Here is a 15943-nt window from a genome sequence, read left to right as displayed (position 1 = left end):
TAATGTCTCAAGCTTCCTCATCTATACAATGGGCATGCTTAAAATATTACTTTCAAATAAGTTTGCTGAGAGAATTCATGGGAACAATTATTTCCAAAAAAAATGCTCAACAAATGTTGGACTCCTCCTGTACTTAAGGCATGTGCAAGATAGAAGACATTGGGCAAAAGACATTAGGCAATGCTTGATATCTTTAAATAACTAAGTCTAGTAACATTATATTCAAATTATTAATTATTGTCATTTTCAAATAATATTATTGCTACCAACACATGAACATTGACTTATGCTTCTTCTCAACCAAGTTATCCCCTTTGAGCATGGGCTACTTCTTTGTTTGCTCCTGCCTGTCCCCTAGGATGGAGACCACTTTCCTCAATTAACAAGTCTATGCAACACTAGCTAATATCTACCATCCTAATACACCTTCCTTCAAGTATGTCTTGTCTGTTAACTAGGAAACTTGGAAGAGTAAAGGAACTAAACAGTAATGTTTTTGGAGACAAAGATTGTATTTTTTTATTTTATCATCAGGAAATGATAGATATTACCATAATTTTTGTTCACATCAACAAAAAATTTTCTTTGTTCCAAACACTCTACAAGAAGAAACTGAGCATGTGCTTTCTTAGTCAACCCTCCAAAAATACCTTGGTATAAACACCAATTGACACAAAGAAAACAGAGGTTCTGAGATGTTTATTGATTCATCAACATCTCATGCATACCAAAAGATTGAGTTAGTATTTTTTTTTCCAGACATGTATAGCCCCAAGGTTCCTGTGCTATCTATTTTAGCATTGTCTCTCCCTGCATGAGGTTGGATTGGTCACAAGAATTTTTTTTAATGTATTGAGATTGCATCAGTAAAATATTTTATTAACATGGAAATAATGCTATGGATTGATCCATAACCATTTGAGAGAAGAAGTATTTATAATAACTTCCACAATCACCATCATCATCATTTTCAACTTCTGTACAGTTCCTTATAGTTTACAAATACTTTACACATTTGATTCAGAAATATGTTAAGGGACTTGTCCAGTGTCACATCTATTAAGGGATAAGGGCAGATTTCTTTGTGATTCTAAGTCCCTCCCTGAAACAATTCTTCAACCCCTAACAAGTACAGCAATGTTGAAAAGGCAGGTGCCTTGGCCGATGTGTCTGAGAGTTTTCTAAGGAAATGAAGGAGTGACTTCCTCCGAATTTCTCTCCTCTGCTCCACTCACCTCTGACAGCCAAGGACATGGGCAGGACGGCAGCATTGTGTCCCCACTAAAGGCTGATAATAAGCAAGTCTGGGAGGGGCGGTGGATCTTGACAAGACTTGCTTCCTCAACACTCCATTGCATGTAGTGCTTCCCCAGAAAATCCATTTTATAATTCTCATTCTTTGGATACCAACATATTTCAATGGAAACATTAAACATTAATTCTGCAAAATGTTTATGAAACTTATGTCACCATGTTTCAGATATACAGGGACTTGTTTTCTTAACAAAAAGATGAAGTCAAAAATCAATGAAGAAGTCAATATTAAGAACATTTTTTTTCCTTCCTGCCTCCTCCTTTGCCTTCTTTTTTAGCAATAATTAGTTGAACACCAGTCGGATCAACATAGGATACTAATTATTGTCGAATATGTCCATGTGGGGTGGGTGGGTGGGTATGTGGGTGTATTCAGTTCCAAGTTTCTTATTTAACACCGAAGATACAACGTTGATTCCCTAGAAGTTTACTATTTATGGGGGAAACAAAATTATAAACACATTTTCTTACACATACACACACCAGGGATATGCCAAGATGATGATATTTCCAAGAGAGAAGATTGCATTTGAACGAAATCAGCTTGTTGGTGCCTTCTACTTCTTAGTCAACAGCTGTTTCTTTCCTTCAGATTGATTCTGATCACCTTGTCCATCGCACATCTCCTAGGAGGCCACAGCAAATAACACTGTAACCTAGCACAGCTTAGGGACCAGCCTCTTAGCCAGGTCTCTGACACTTTCCTTCCATTAACCCTGGGCTGAGTAGTAAAGATAGGCTGTTTCAGTTTACAATTCCCTAAATTCCTCTTGAATTCAACTTGCCTCAAATAGGACCATACATCAGAATTACATTTTTGCTAGTCTCAGACCCTTATATTCTGGTTAATTCCAAGGGATTTGGGTTTCAAGCATCAGATGCTGTTCTAAAAGCCACCATTTAAAATACTCAGGGAGTCCTGATTGTTTATTGGCTTTTTTTTAGCTCAGTATAGAAACTAGATGATCAATATTAATTAGGTGAATATAAAACTTTTGTATGGGGAAAAGCTCATTTGCCCATTTTGTTCAACATGTAGAGATGATAGGGGTCACTGGGCCCATTTTACATTTAATAAGTGGTTTAGTGGAAGGGATTATTAAAATGTCTGACCAATGTGTTCTTTGCCCCCTCAAAATAATGAACCCATCATACTGAAAAGCATACAGAGATAAACTGTAATGGGCTTGGATGACATAATCCTGATCAATCATAAAGCTTATTAAATATAAACAAAATATATATATATCCATGTGAGACAATCTGAACCACCTGTCTATTGCACATACTTGGGTCATTTATTTCCATAAAGAATAAAATTCTGTCAGATTTCTATGACTGTCATTTGTAATTACAAACTATCTCTGATTTCCTAACTATGCGACACACTAAAGGCTTATGCCACATCTAATAATAGTAGACTCCAAAATAAAGTTGTGTCACTTATCCCATTAAAAACAACAACAGCAACTTTTATTTCTGAGAGGAAGAAAAATAAATTTTAAAAAGAGTCATGGTATTTCTAATTTGCCTTTGCATGTATTACTCTTTTCAACATATTCTTGCATAAGATCAATTTACTGTTAAAATTGTTGAACATTTTGAAAGAGTTGTATTAGGTAATATATTTTATTTATTTATTTATGTATTTATTTATACATACATACATACCAGGGATTGAACCCAGCGGCACTTAACCACTGAATTACATCCCCGGTCCTTTTTTTTTTTTAATGTTTAATTTAGACACAGGGTCTTACTAAGTTGCTTAGGGTCTTGCTAAGTTGCTAAGGCTGGCTTTGAACTTGCAATCCTCCTGCCTCAGCCTCCAGAGCCACAAGGATTATACGAATGCCCCACTGTGCTGGCAAGTCAGGTAATATGTAAAAAGCAATCCTCAAAAAATATTTCTTCCCAATCATTTATTCACTTATTCAGTGCAAAATTTATCTAGTGGCTGTTTGGTTCCATTCTTCATGGAACTGCTGAGAATGTCAGAATGAAAAAGAACTGTTCTCGAGGCTTTGAAGTCAGTGGTTGCAAAGGAGAAACAGGTATGCACACAAATTAATGATGTGACCTGAACTGTTACATGGACAATTCTGTATGAACGAAGTAACAGAAGAAAAAATAAATGTCTCTGAATTGGGAGGAGTCAGGAAAGGCAGAGGCAAAGAGATGACATTTGAGGACTGAATAAGTGAATTTCAAGTGCAAGACATACGGGAGAACAAGAAGGGCATATGCAAAGTGGGACGGCAGGAGAGTCATGGTGAGTTTAATGACCATGAGCCCCTAATTATGAATGAAAAGGAGTGCAGAAATGAACAAGCAGAAAGTTAAAACTAATGCCATTCCTATTCCTATGTGTCAATGCCTATTGCATATACGTGGTTTGACTAGGTCAAAAAGTCACCCTTAAAAATGAAACTGTTTTATGGTAAAATGATTGCTACTTTCCACCTGCAAAAGACTCCCCATTTTTTCTTCTCCTGCTTTCCAGTATTACTCTCCTCCTGCTGCTGCTCCCCTCTCTCAACTGAAGCCCCCAAATCCCTTCTGCCGTACTTGTTATGCAGAAGGAAGGCTGAAAGAGGAAAAGTTATTCAAACAGCATACCACAAGCCAACTATTTCAAGCATATCTATTGACTGAAGAGATTTGCATTATGAACTAAGTCAGTGCAAAAAGACAATGGTAAATAGCAGCAAAAACAAAGAAATAGATCATTTAAATAAAGAAAAGCCGCTAACACCAATGTGTATCCATTTCTCTTCAGTTGAAATTTACCCTGGAGGAACTAATATGAAAATATTACTTTCATTGTTTAAAGGAAATCCAGTGGAATGGAATGCTAATTCTGCATCTCCAATAGTCAAACAGGTGAGCGAGAGGTTCATTCAACCACAATATATCCAGCTTCTGCAGTCTATACCCTGTAAAGTTCTAGAGATATGAAGATAAACAAGACAGCCAGTCATTACTCTACAGGATGTGGAAATGTATCAGGAAACAAGGACCCAAACAAGTCATTGCAATGGACAGTGGTAAAGTGTACAAAGTAGAGATCACAGGATATCATGGGCGCATGAAAGAGAAAGGAGCCATCTCACTATATTAGGTAGATATTAGGGGAAAGAGGAAACCTTAAAGCCAGAGGTCAGTGAGTGGAAATGTTGATGGAGACTGCAGATGATAAGAGATATGAAGTGGCCTTTCAAGAAAAGTCTCACGCACATGAAATAGTGTGACATAGCAACGATTTCCATACAGTAAAGGAAAAGAGTAATCAGTGGGGCCTCATGTTGAGACAGTAGGTTGTCAGGGTAGAAATGGGAGTGAAAGCCAAGAATATTGAGTGGAGCCAGGTGGTAAAGGACCTGCTTGTCACATTAAGAAAACTTTATGTATAATGAATCAAAATGCATTATGTTGCCATATAACCTAATTAAAATTAATTAATTAATTTAAAAAACTGCATGGTATCAGGTACCTGAGAAAGAATGCTTTCAATTTTCAAGTTTTGCTTTTCAAGAAGAAAAAAAACAAAATGAGGGTAGATTGAAACAAAGGAATTTTAGTTATTAGAAAGAATTGGAAAGAAGCTATGTCGGTAATTCAGGGTAGGAGATGCTGCAACCCAAACCAGAATTTATATTGACTGGGGTAATTTTTATAATTCAGTCAAAAACCATCAAATGAACATTTATTAATGTTACAATGCTAAGCCTTTCTCTTAGCATGAAGCACATTTGGCAGAGGGAGGCGAGGGTACTGTAGATTGAACTCAGGGGCACTCAATCACTGTGCCACATCCCCAGCCCTATTTTGTATTTTATTTAGAGACAGGGTCTCACTGAGTTGCTTAGCACCTTGCTTTTGCTGCAGCTGGCTATGAACTCATGATCCTCCTGCCTCAGCCACCTGAACCTCTATATGAAGCACATTTGGAGGGAGGGGGCTTATAGATGGACATAATACCTTCATTTTATTTATTTATTTTTATATGGTTCAGAGGATTGAATCCAGTGCCTTACATGTGCCAGGCAAGCACTCTATCACTGAGCCACAACCCCAGCCCCAATGAAGCACATTTTTTAAGCAGAAGTTAGGGAGTCCCAGGAGAACAAGGATCCTTCTTTCAAGAATTGCATGAATTTCACTATTTTCTCAAGCCCTTGAATATTGTTTGGCAAAGAGCAGGTGTTCAATACTATCTTGCGAATGGATGAATGCATGCATGCATGGATAAACAAATGAAATTTTATTTGGCATCTGACTTAGATCTGGTTCCTTAGGAAGTAGACTTTGGCACAAATTCAAGTATAGGAAGGTGATTTGGGGACCCAGTCTCAGGAACAACATAAAGGAAACAGAACTGGTCAGAGGGAGAAAATAAACCACAATGAATCCTCTGCCAACTCCTGAGTGGGCTCTGCACAACTCCCCGAGGTTAGACTGCTCCTTTTGTACCTGACTTCAGCTAGGCATTGAATGGGGACCACCCGTTTGGCCAAGGGAAGCTCCCAGGGAGGGACTCAGCTCTGAGCAGTCAGTAACCAACCGTCCCAGCAGTTGGAGAAATAAATGCCTTGTGCCGAAGGGGAGGTGGGTCTGTGCCTGGCTGCACCCCTATAGCATCTCAGCGTATGACAGAGATAATCAACAACTTGCCTAAGTCAGGCAGGAAGCGGGCAAAGAGGCTCTCTGAATCCCTTCCTTTAGGCCTCCTCCCACCACCAGTTCCTTGACGGCCATGAAAGTGTTTGCAAGAAGACTCTGAGGGGAGCATAAGGCATCAATATTCCAGTCCCCCTAGGTTAGATCCCAGGACAACAAAGGATGTGCAATGAATGCATCTCAGCTACAGTTAAACCCCTTCCCATTTAATTGCACACTTTGCCCATTCTCTCTGGGCATAACTTTTTTTAAATTGGTATAGGATATTTTAATTATTTATTATTGGTTCTTTTTTAGTTATATATGATAGTAGAATTTATTTTGATATATTTATACAAGCCTGGAATATATCTTATTCTAATTAGGATCCCAGTCTGTGTATGTACACAATGATGAAATTCACGGTGGTGTGTGTTCATATATATATATGAAAGTTAATATGGAAGTTGAACACAATAGTAGTATTCATTTCACAGCAACTCTTGAGGATTAAATAAGACAACTATTTCACGGAGCCTGGTGCATAGAAAGTTTTCACTGAATGTTATGGTTTGGATGTATGATGTCCCCCAAAAGCTCAGGTGTGAGATAATAGAAGAATGCTCTGAGGTGAAATGATTGAAATGATTAGATTGTGGGAGTTATAACCTGATTGGTGGAGTAAACAACTGATAGGGATCAGCTGGGTGGTAACTCTAGGCAGGTAGTGGGTAATTAGAAGAGGTGGGTCACAGTGGCCACGCCTTTGGGGTTTGTATTTTGTCCCTGGAGAGCAGAGCATGCTCCTCCTCCCCCCACCCCCACTCCCACTTCCTGGTGGCCATGTCCTGAGCTGCTCTGCCATACTCTTCCACCAGGAAGTTCTGCCTCACCTTGGGCCAGGAGCTGTGATGCACCAGCCATCTATGGACTAAGACCTCTGAAACCATGAGCCCCAAATAAGCTTTTCTTTCTCTGATTGTCACAGTGATTAAAAAAGCCGACTAAAACACTGAAGAATAGTATTACTAAGGAAGCTCTTGAATTACAAGAGTAATTTTCAATTTTTTTTTCCCCATCTAGTCTCCGATAAAATATTTCCAGGAAATAAACTCTCCAAGGGCTCAAATATTGGAAGTTCAAAGTTGGGGAGAACCAAGAACTCAAACTTTATACAGTTAAATCCTCTATACAGTCAAGTCAAATCCCAAATATCTTGTAAAGGATGAACACAAAATAAATATGAGTGATTGCAAAGAAAGGGTTAACTCCCCGGATAAGCATAGCTTTGCTCTTCAGGCACATCAAGGGACTGAGAAGACATGTACTTCTACCAATTAGACAATAAAGAAGCTCTAGAAGCTACAAGTCCCAGACCACGGTCTCAGCAGGTCTGATTTCTCCTGAGACCTTTCTCTATGGCTTGCAGGTGACCACCTTCTTGCTGTGTCTTCGCACGCTGTGTGTGTACACCTCCCTGGACCCATCACCTTCTTATAAGGACAGTCATATCCACCCCAAATGCCTTATTTTAGCTTAATTGCCTCCTTAATAATGTCATCTCCAAGTGGGGTGACCGTATGAGGTGCTGTAGGTTGAGACTTCAACACATGAATTCTAGGGGCTGGGGGGTGCAAAATTCAATCCATAATAACTGCTTATTATTTGTTATCTACTATGTGTCAGGCACAATGCCAGAACCACTTTCTTTTTGGACTTGCCCCAAGTGTGTTCTTACTTTACCTCATAAATCTTTTTATTCTTAAAGTCAGCTCCTTTAGCAACTTACTGGTACTCTTTTTTTTCAAAATAGAAATAGATTTTTCCCAATCATTTCGTATGCATTATGTATGTTCGTCACAAAATACTTGATACATAAAAATGCATAAAGAAACCAGCCCATAATCTCACAACAAAGAAATAACCACTGTTTTGAATTTTGTAAATGGCCAAATTTTTTTTTCTTTTACCTGATCACATCTATACAAACTTGTTATTATCCAAAACTAGAATTACACTCTGCCTCTGCCCATATTTTAGAATATTTTAGACATCTTTTCATGTCAAAAAAGCATAAATCTATATCACAACTTTAATATTACATCATGTTTCACCATACCTCTGCTTTCCAGCATGAACTTGTGGACAAGCTGTTTGCTATTATAAAAAAGTCATTCAATGAATATCCTTGTTTAAAAATATATATTTTTTAAAAAGCATCTTTTCCCTGATCATCTTTTTCATAGACTTTTTTTAGATAAAAGCATAAAAACATCCTCAGATTTGTTGATACGTAATTCCAGATTGCCCTCCAGAAAGATGTTCCAATTATACTCCTTCTAAGCACTAACCGGTTAATATAATTGCCAGGAAACATGCTGATTTTGCATCAACCCTCTTCTACCCCCTGCCTCCCCCAAGCATAACCATCCTTGGAGAAGCCATATCATATTAATTGAACCAATATAACATGGTCCTTTCCCCTCAGAGTGACAAGGCTAAAACAGATGATACAATTTGCAAGGAACACATGGAAACATATATCCAAGTGCTAAATTGCATGTTGTACAGATGCTAAGCACCCTGGGAGGCTCAACTTATTTTCTTCTGCTCTTAGTCCCCAAGCAGGTTTGAAATCAAACACACCCATGAGTTGCAATGTGTTTAAATGTATTTTTCCAAAGACTTTCTTTTCTAGTTCAATCTTAGAGAAACTGGGGCAAAAACAGCCCCCACCATCTATTCTACCTTGCCACTTTCATCTGCTACCATATCTACCCACTAAACTCCAACCACATCAGTGTTCTCTATGTTTCTCTAACACCAAGGCTCATGCTTGACCAAAAGCCCTTGCGCTTATTGCTCCCTTTGCTGAAGTGCTCTTCCCTGAGGTCATCCCCCAGTGCCTTATCACCATTCATCTCACTCATTCTCAGACAGGTCTTTGCTGACAGCTTAAAGACATCTCCATCCCACACATTCATCCTCCTATTGCAGCCTCTTTCTCTTCTTCCTAGTACATACTATGGATGGGAATTATCTCACTGATTTTGTACTTATTTCATATTGGGCTATACACATTGGAGTGCAAGGTCTATGGGGCAAGTAACCTGAGCTTTCTTAACCATCACCATACAGAATACAGTACTTCCATCTAGCAAGTGCCATACTCTTCAGACTTTAAGGTGAGTTTTGATGGATTTAAACATTAAGGTATGTCTAATACTCAGTGTCATTTAGACAGCACTTGAGATATATGGATATTGCCTGCACATGCACAAACTTAGCCATAGCTGCTCATATGATCATCTCTTCAGTGGAGTTTATATACTAGTAAAACCGTGAGTGTAGAGTTTAATTGCCATTTTAAAATCTTTGAAAAACATTATGTTATAATCGAGTATTGGATTGAAAGTTTGAACACAGAAAGTCATCAAAACATACCACATGGAAATGAGTCAGACCAATATTTGCAGAGAGCAGAATGATCACATTTTCACATTTTCTTGAAAAACAAAGAGAAATGCATTATGAAGATTGTGAAGAGACTAAAAGTGATTTAAGCTGTGTTATATTTCACTACTAAGATGCACACAAAGGGAGGAGGAGCATAGGAGGAAAAGATGAATTCTAGATAGGGCAGAGGGGTAGGACGGAAAGGGAGGGGGCAGGGGATTAGCAAGGACACTGGAATGTGATAGATATCATTATCCAAAGTACATGCAGGAAGATGCGAATTGGTGTCAACATACTTTATATACAACCAGAGATATGAAAAATTGTGCTCTATACATATAATAATAATTGTAATGCATTCCACTATCATTTATTTTTTAAAAAAATCAGTAAAAAAAGATGCATGCAAAAGTATTGTTTGTGTCCCAAGCAAAAGACTTTTAAAACCTTAAACATTTATGTACCTGATAACAGAGCTTAATAATATATGAAAAAATAGAACTACCACTAAAAAATAGACAAAACACAACTACAAACAAATATAACTGATAGCAAAATAAACAGACTATCAGTAAGAATGAAGTCTTGGAAACCACAAACAACTTGACCTCATTGAGATGCTTAGAACTCCCATTCCAATAACAGCAAAATGCACATTCTTTTAAAATGTGTACGGAGCATTTCCAAAAATAGGTCATTTCATCACATCAGTATACTTAAAGATAAGAATCATATAATCATCTCAGTTGATACAGCAAAAGCATTCAACAAAATATACCATCACTCTATGTTCAAAACACAGGGAAAACAAGAACATTTCTCAACATTGTAAAAGCTATCTATACTAAGCCCCAGACCAACATCATTCTAAGTGGAGAAAAATTGAAAGAATTTCCTCTAAAAACTGGAACAAGACAGGGATGCCCTCTTTCACCACTTCTATTTAACATAGTTCTTGAAACACTGGCCAGAGCAGTTAGATAGAAGAAAGATATTAAAGGGATACACACAGGAAAAGAAGAACTCAAATGAGCACTGTTTGCCAAAGATATGATTCCATACCTAGAAGATCCACAAACATCCACCAGTAAACTTCTAGAACTAATAAATAAATTCAGCAAAGTAGCAGGATATAAAATCAATATCCATAAATCAAAGGCATTTCTGTACATCAGTGATAAATCCTCTGAGAGAGAAACTAGGAAAACTACTCCCATTTAAAATAGCATCCAAAAAAAAAAAATACTTGGGAATCAACCTAATGAAAGAGGTGAAAGACCTCTACAATGAAAACTACTGAACACTAAAGAAAGAAATTAAAGAAGACCTTACAAGATGGAAAGATCTACCTTGTTCTTAGATAGACAGAATTAATATTGTCAAAATGACCATACTACCAAAAGCACTATACAGATTTAATGCAATTCCAATCAAAATCCCAAAGACATTCCTTATATAAATAGAAAAAGCAGTCATGAAATTCATCTGGAAAAATAAGAGACTTAGCTAAAGCAACCTTTAGCAAGAAGACTGAAATAGGAGGCATCACTATACCAGACCTTAAACTATACTACAGAGCAATAGTAACAAAAACAGCATGGTATTGGCACCAATACAGACTGGTAGATCAATGGTACAGAACAGAGGACCCAGAGACAAACCCACCAAAAACAGTTATCTCATATTAAACAAAGGCACCAAAAACATACATTGGAGAAAGGATAACCTCTTTAACAAATGGTGCTGGGAAAAATGTAAATCCATATGCAACAAAATGAAATTAAACCCCTATCTCTCACCACCATGCAAAAAACTCAACTCAAAGTGGATCAAGGATCTAAGAATTAAACTAGAAACTCTGTGCCTAATAGAAGAAAAGTAGGCCCAAATCTTCATCATGTGGGATTAGGCCCCAAGATGCTTAATAAGACTCCTATAGCACAAGAAATAAAATCAATAATCAATAAATGGGATGGATTCAAACTAAAAACTTCTCAAAAAATAAACAATTAATGAGGTGAATAGAGAATCTACATTTGGGGAGCAAATTTTTATCAATAGAGCACTAATCTCTAGAATATATAAAGGACTCAAAAAGCTAAACACACACACACAAAGAAAAAGAACAAATAACCTAATCAATAAATGGGCCAAGGAAATGAACAAACACTTCTAAGAAGAGGATATATAATCAATCAACAAATATATGGAAAAACTGTTCAACATCTCCAGCAAATAGAGAAATCCAAATCAAAACTACTCTAAGATTTTATCTCACTCCAGTCAGAATGGCAGCTACTAAGATCACAAACAACAGGGGCTGAGGTTGTGGCTCAGCAATAGAGCACTCACCTAGCACATGGGAGGCCCTGGGTTCAATCCTCAACACCACATAAAAATAAGTAATTAAAATAAGGTATTGTGTCCAACTACAACTAAAACATAAATATTTTTGTAAAACAGTGGATGTGTAACCGATGTGATTCTGCAATCTGTATACGGGGTAAAAATGGGAGTTCATAACCCACTTGAATCAAAGTGTGAAATATGTCAAGAACTATGTAATGTTTCGAACAACCAACAATAAAAATTTTTTTAAAAAGAATACAAACAACAATAAGTGTTGGTGAGGATGTGGGGGGAAAGGCACACTCATATACTGCTGGTGGGACTGCAAATTGGTGCAGCCACTATGGAAAACAGTATGGAGATTCCTTGGAAAACTGGGAATAAAACCACCATTTACCCAGCTATCTCACTACTCAGTCTATACCCAAAGGACTTAAAAACAGCATACTACAGGGACACAGCCACATCAATGTTTATAGCAGCACAATTCACAATACCTAAACTGTGGAACCAACCTAGATGCCCTTCAGTAGATGAATGGATAAAGAAACTGTGGTATATATACCTAATGGAATACTACTCAGCATTAAAAGAGAATAAAATAATGGCATTTGCAGGTAAATGGATGGAGTCGAAGAATGTTACGCTAAGTGAAGTAAGCCAACACACAAAAAAAAATCAAATGCCAAATGTTTTCTCTGATATAAGGATGCTGATTCATAATGGGGCCAGGGGAGGGTGGCAATGAGAGGAATGAGTGAACTTTAGATAGGGCAAAGGGGAGGGAGGTAAAAAGGAGGGCAGTGGGTAGAAAAGATGATGGAATGAGATGGACATCATTCCCCCAAGTATGTGTATGAAGACACGAATGGTATGACTCTACTTTGTGTACAACCAGAGACATGAAAAATTGTGCTCTATATGTGTACTATGAATTAAAATGCATTCTGCTGTCCTATATAATGAATTAGAATAAATAAATAAATTTTTAATAAAAGAAAAAAAAGAGGTCATATTCTGGACCATAAAATAAGTTTCAATCAAGGTAAAAGAAATCGGGCTATTGTCTCTAAACATTGAAATAAAACCAGTAACAAATATCTCCCCTGCAAAATTTAAATCAAAGTATTTGAAAATGATCATACTTCTATACAACCTATAGGTTAAAGAAGATATTAATGGAAACGTTAGATAAAGACTAAGACACTAGAACAGAGATCATGCACCTAATAAAGGAAAAAGTAGGCTTTTATCATGTTGGCCTAGGATCTGCCTTTCTTAACAAGACTCCTAAAGCACAAGAAGTAAAATCAAGAACCAATTGGGATGGATTCAAACTAAAAAGCTTCTTCTCAGCAAAGAAAACAATCAATAATGTGACAAGAGAACCTACAGAATGGGGAAAAAAATCTTTACCACACGCACCTCAGATAGAGCACTAATCTCTAGGATATATACAGAACTCAAAAAAATTAACACCAGAAAAACAAATAGCCCAATCAATAAGTGGGCTAAGGAACTGAGCAGACACTTCACAGAAGAAGAAATACAACTGATCAGCAAACATATGAAATATGTTCATCATTTCTAGCAATTAGAGAAATGCAAATCAAAACTACTCTAAGATTTCATCTCACTCCTGTCTGAATGGCAGTTATCAAGAATACAAACAATAAGTATTGGCAAGGATGGCATGGGAGCAGTGGGAGTTCCAGTCCAAGTATTGGCAAGGATGGCATGGGAGCAATGGGAGTTCCAGTCCAAGTTTTCTGAGGAACCTCTCTACTGCTTTCCATAGTGGTTGGACCAATTTTCAGTCCCACCAACACTCATAACAGTGTTGGTGGGACTGAAAATTGGTCCAACCACTATGGAAAGCAGTAGAGAGGTTCCTCAGAAAACTTGGACTGGAACTCCCATTTGATCCAGCTATACCACTCCTTGGCTTATACCCAAGAGACTTAAAATCAGCATACTACAATGACAGAGCCACATCAGTGTTTATAGTTGCTCTATTTACAATAGCTAAGCTGTGGAACCAATCTAGATGCCCTTTCAACAGATTAATGGATAAAGAAAATGTGGAATGTTACTCAGCCTTAAAGAAGAAGAAAATTAGAACATTTACAAGTAAATAGATGGAACAAGAGAATACCATGCTAATTGAAATATGCCAACCCCCAAAACCAAATGCCAAATGTTTTATCTGGTAAGCGGATGCTGATCCATGGGGGCAGGGGTAGGAAAGAATGAAGGAACTCTGGATTCTGCAAAGGGGAGTGAGGGAAAGAGTGGGGAGTAGGGATGGGAAGGACAGTATAATGAAGCAAACATTATAACCCTATATACATGTATGATTATTCTACGGGTATGACTAAGCACCATGTACAGCCAGAGGAATGAGAAATTGTGTTCCACTTGTGTACAGTGTGTCAAAATGCATTCTACTGTCAGGTATAGCTAATTAGAACAAATAATAATAAATAAAAGTGGGAGGGAGAAATGTCTTAAACAAACTTGGCCTATTTTAAAACAATGGAAAGAACATATTAAAATTTGAGGAATGCTGCTATAGCAGTAATGAAGACAAAATTTATAGCATTGAACACTTTACTAAAAGGAAGGAGAGGAAAGAGGAGGAAATATCAAGTCAATGACTCAAACATCTGTCTTAAGAAATGAGAGGAGAAAATCAAGCCCAAGTTAACGCAAGAAAGGAAATAATAGAGATGAAAGTGGATGTCAAATAAATAGAAAATAGAAAAGCAAGAGAAAAATCCAATAAAACCAGAGTCAGGTTCTTTGGAGAACCAAAAAAAATATTGATAAACTTGTAGCTAAATTTGTCAGATAGAACAGATCACTGATATCAAAAACGAGGGAAATGAAATCACTATAGATTGCACAGGTAAGGGATTTTTTTTTCAGTGCTGGGGATGGAACCTGGGTTGTTCTGCATGCTAGATATGCACTCTACCCTGAGCTGCATCACTGGACAGATAAGGGAATATTATGAACAAATTTATGGCAATAAATGTAACATTAGATGAAATGGATAAATTCTTTGAAAATACAAACTAGTAAAAAAAGAAACAGATAACCTAAATAGCACCATATCTATCAAGTAATTGCATTTGGAGTTAAAAAAATCTTCCCATAGAGAAAATTCCAAGCCTGGATAATTTCACTGGTGAATCCATCAAATATTTAAGAAAGAAATCATTACAATTCTTCACAAACTCTTGCAGAAATTTGAAAATACTTTCCAATCCATTCCATGAAACCAGCATTATCCTTATATGAAGATCAATGATACAATAAGAAAAATAATATAGACCAATAACTCTATGGTCATGGATGTAAAAATTCTAAGAAAAATTCAGGAAAAGGATTTCAATAAGGAAAATACAATGACCAAATAGAATCTGTCTTGGGGGTGCATTGTTGGTTCAATATTCAAAGGTCAATGTAACTCACCATATTAGTATGCTTAAAATAAACTATCCAGTCATCTCATTGGCTACATAAAGCACATTTTACAAAATTCAACATCAATTCCTGCTTAAAATCTCAGCAAATTACAAATTACAATCCAATAAAGGCATCTACAGAAAACTTACAGCTACTGTCAAAGAACACAAAATGTCCCCAACCTCCAAGAATAGGACCAAAACAAAGATGCAGCCACTTCCATATGATACTGGACATTCTGACCAGGATAATAAGGCAAGGAAAATAAATAAAGGGCATCCTGTTTGGAGAGAAATAATTGCCTTGGTTCACAGATGATATAACCACCTACGTAAAAAAACTGGATAATATGTACAATAAAGCAACCAGAGCTAATAAGTCAATTTAGAAAAGTCACAAGATACAATATCAAGTTACAAAAAGCAATTTTATTTACCAGCAAAACAAGGAAACAATTAGAAGTTGAAAATGTTAAATATACTGTTTATAATAGCCTCAAAAATATGGATTTTTAGGAATAAATGTAAGTAGGTTCAAGACCTGAATACATAACATTGCTGAAAGCAACTATAAAAGAACTAAACAAAAATGAAGGGATACATCATGTTTATGACTCAGAAGACACAATATTGTTAAAAGCCCATTCTTCCCAAACTGATCTATAAATTCAAAGAGATCACAATCAAACTCCAAG

Source organism: Ictidomys tridecemlineatus, chromosome 15, assembly GCF_052094955.1.
Source record: "Ictidomys tridecemlineatus isolate mIctTri1 chromosome 15, mIctTri1.hap1, whole genome shotgun sequence".
Lineage (NCBI taxonomy): Eukaryota > Metazoa > Chordata > Mammalia > Rodentia > Sciuridae > Ictidomys > Ictidomys tridecemlineatus.
This window is presented reverse-complemented; position numbering follows the sequence as displayed.